Below are 4,363 nucleotides of genomic sequence, written 5' to 3' on the forward strand. Positions count from 1 at the left end.
GTGTAAATAGTAATCTCTTCAGAACCAGTCAATATACATAAATGTGATGCTCAGACTTCTAAAATAGGAAGGTACATTTTTTCTCTTCGTAAAAAATATCTTTCAAATCTTTTGAAACACCTAATATATCTAAAGATTTAGATTATTTTGTATAGGGAAAGCATTGTTAACTTTGTGGTTTGAAGATATATCACAGTCTCCTTATTCTTCGTTGACTTTTTGTAATACCCCTTAAAATATGACAAATACAAATATTATGAGACTAAATAAAAGAAAAAATAATGATGTTACATATTTTTTATTTGATTTTGTAATTGATAACTGATTCTTATATGACGAATCAGCCTAAAAACAACAAGTCAGTACCAACGGTAGTCTTTTGGTATCATTTTTATGACGCAGGTACATCATACGTGACGCTGAGAAATTATTACATACGCGATATTTATATTTTAATAGATATGGTTGAATATTTTATGGTAATATTTATGATTGAATATTTTATCAACTCATTTCAGGTCAAAAATTTGCTGTATTGGAGTTGAAGTGTTGTGTGTCAAAGGTGTTACGAACATTTGAATTATTAACTGGTGGACCTGGAACAGAACTTCAAACTTTTATTCAAATTTTATTGGTATCAAAAAATGGGCATCAAATCAAACTTCAAGACAGAAAATACGCCTGATTAATAAAAGAAATTAAAAAAACGTTACCTATATTTTAAAAAGCAATATACATATTTAAAAAAATTCTTAAATAATATTTTGATTCATTCATTCAAACCCTTATCCTCACCCTAATGGTGCATGGGGAACTGCATCATATAAACACAGTGTAATCTTGATCGTTAACACATATATTATTGGTGTTAACGATCAAGATAGCACTGTGTTTGTATTACATTGATTTTACCCTACAATATGGTAAACTTGGATAAAAACAAGAAGGATGGAGACATAATGTTTTATTGTATGTTATTAACGGATAAGGGTTGGTAATTTAATGCCAACGTCATAAACGACTATTTGCAAATATGTGTATATGTGTATTGATTTGTATGACAAATATATTATTAGACAAGTTTGTTAAAATGGAATAAACTTTGAGCCATTTGCCTGATCCATAGTACTTTGTTTTCCAGCTGCAAATAAAACAGACTACATTGGAACTTTCTAGGTTCAATGCTTCTAAAATGCTTGCGTGATCTGACAGTTCTACATAGATTAATTTTTCAAAAGATGTAATATATATTTTTGCTGGATAAATGCTTATTGCAAAAAATATTTCTTCAAATACTTGCTTCCATGTAATACACGTATTTAGAAATATCGTGTCAAAATAATATAAATATAATTGAAAAATTCTTTTAAAACAATTTATTATATATTCAAACATAAATAATTTATTTTATTGACCCAAGAAGCAAAGAGTCAAGAGATAGGAACCATTGCTTGTATTTTCACCTGTTAACGATATTTTTTTCAAAACTGGTCGTGTTACATAATTAAACTCAATAGTGGTCTTGTGCAAGTGTTTTATTTTATTTTGTATTCAATATATTTATTTATATGTTTATATATATATATATATATATATATATATATATATATATATATATATATATATATATATATATATATATATATATATATATATATATATATATATATATATATATATATATATATATATATATATATATATATATATATATATATATATATATATATATATATATATATATATATATATATATATATATATATATATATATATATATATATATATATATATATATATATATATATATATATATATATATATATATATATATATATATATATATATATATATATAAAAATATATATATATATATATATATATATATATATATATATATATATATATATATATATATATATATATATATATATATATATATATATATATATATATATATATATATATATATATATATATATATATATATATATATATATATATATATATATATATATAAACATAAATTTATGCACACTTTTTTGTGTGTTGAATTCCTAGATTAAACATTTAAAAAAGACATGAAAAATCTAAAGTTCCTTAATATTATGACGAGACTAGTGACCTGTCCAAAATTTATCAAGATTGTAAATACACGAGTAAATATTTTTATATTCAAGAATTGCTATTCAATATTTTTTATTAGTGTATAATAAATTACATAAAATTATTGAACAAGTCTAAAACACTCTTCTGTGAAACAAAAACGTGGATTATGCATCAAACATTTTTTGTTGTTGTTGAATTTGCTTGATTGAAAATGTTATCCCACTACATCTGGAGCACAAAAGACCCGATTATTTGCTTTTTTATACCATGGCTGCGAATACATCACCGTCTTAGTCATTTTCTTTTACATCTTTCAAGTAGAAACAAAAACGCTGACAAAAAACACAGAAAGGGCGAGATACACGGTGATAATATTGTCACTATAAATGTTAATCAGGGATTAATATTTATGTAACTTCATTTATGTCAAATAATAATCTCTGTTGACTAGCATTTTAATATGAGTCGCACGAGAATGAGATGTGTGAATATAATGAGATATATGGCATTCGGGTGGACGACATTTCAAAATTACGAATAAAATATACAGCTTCATATATCTAAAAAAAGGTTGTAGATCAAATAAAAAAAATTACATTTTTTCATATTTATAAAAAAAAGTATAGATTCATTAATACATTGCTATTCTAAAGTAGTTAAAATAGTAATAATTAATATATACCTACATAGGTATAATATCACGACATTACATTTTGTAAGCAAAATATTGTATGGTGTTTACTACAACTAAGTTTATAAGTAATTTTTCGAATATTTTAGAGTTAGCCATTAAATACACAATTTTATTATCTGGCCTATATATGCATTTCATAAATAACATAATACGCTTAAATCGTCACTCATTTATGAAGTTTGGTCTAAATATTATGAAAAGATATATTGATAGACTGATATATTAAACTACTCATAAACTTAAATTTTAATTTCCCAATTCGATTAGTTTAAGAGATAACAAATCGAGTTGAAATAATTACTCCGCAATTACGTAATTAAAACAACTGTATTTAGTTTGCGGTTTGCAATTACACTGAAATTTAATTTTTGAATAAAATAATTTATTTTTATTTTTAAACAAGGTATTTATTTTGTTTATTTTTTGATAAATCTTCATTTTAAAAACATGCTTGGTGTTAAAACAAAGCTATTTTTATGACGCTTTGATCGTTGAATAAGCCCAAATTACTGATTCAAATTTAAAGAGTCTTTTTGATAATTTTGATGACAATTCGGCGGTTGTCTTTATAAAGTTTCTTAATAAATTCTGTCCTTAGGGTGGAAGCGAACCCTTAACGTAGGTAACACAGAAAATGTTTCAATGACATTATAATTGTCGAATTACTTCCAATAAAGCGTAGTCTGGACACAAAATACTTTAAAGAGGATTTGTTAATGAAAGCGGAGAAATGCGAAGTATTCTAAGTAACAAACGTTGTTCTGACAGGAAAGCACAATTGGAGCTTACACACGTTTTGTCGCCAACTTGGAAATACGTTTGGCTTTAGAAAAGTACTTAGGGAGAGTAATCTCAATTGTTTTGTACGTTAAATCTATACAAAGGGTTGAAATTGTTTGCCTCAAAGTGACAAAGATCTAATTTAATCGACCAGAAATATTGTACGTAGACTTTAAATAATTACAATCATTGTCTGAACTGGGAGACATAGGATTTTAATAAAAAGAAGAATGCCTCGTGATTGCAGCTGACATTTTAATCCAACTTGTTTAATTGTATTTCCCCTCACTGAAAATAATTTACTAAGCGATATACATCGGTTAAGAAAGGATAGAAGAATATATATAAATATTCGAAATTGTTTTTATCTCAGGAGTGTGTGGAAAATTGGTGCAGTATTTTTAGATTATTGAAAAAGAAAACATTAAAGAAGTACTATTTAATCACATATTTAAATCAATTTGTTTCTAGGTTTTCTTAGAGGTTATTAGATAGATTAAAAATCTTCGAAACAAATAGACTAAAAAAATTACCCTAAAAAGAAATATTTAATGACCAAGTCAAACATTTATATTCATCTTTACTAAAACTATTAGAAAACAAACTGTACGTACATAAATGTCATGTCAAAAAGAATAATTCAAAGTACACAGGACTTTTGCAAACTATTACGAGGTACAAAAATTGTCTACCAACGGTTCTAGATTCAGCAATTCATGTTTTTTTTTAGTTTTACGTACGAAAATCTATTTTAAAAAACGACATATAGAACAAAATTTA

The sequence above is a fragment of the Brachycentrus maculatus genome, unplaced genomic scaffold, assembly GCF_059751285.1.
Source record: "Brachycentrus maculatus isolate JH-2025_06_01 unplaced genomic scaffold, ASM5975128v1 h1tg001444l, whole genome shotgun sequence".
NCBI lineage: Eukaryota > Metazoa > Arthropoda > Insecta > Trichoptera > Brachycentridae > Brachycentrus > Brachycentrus maculatus.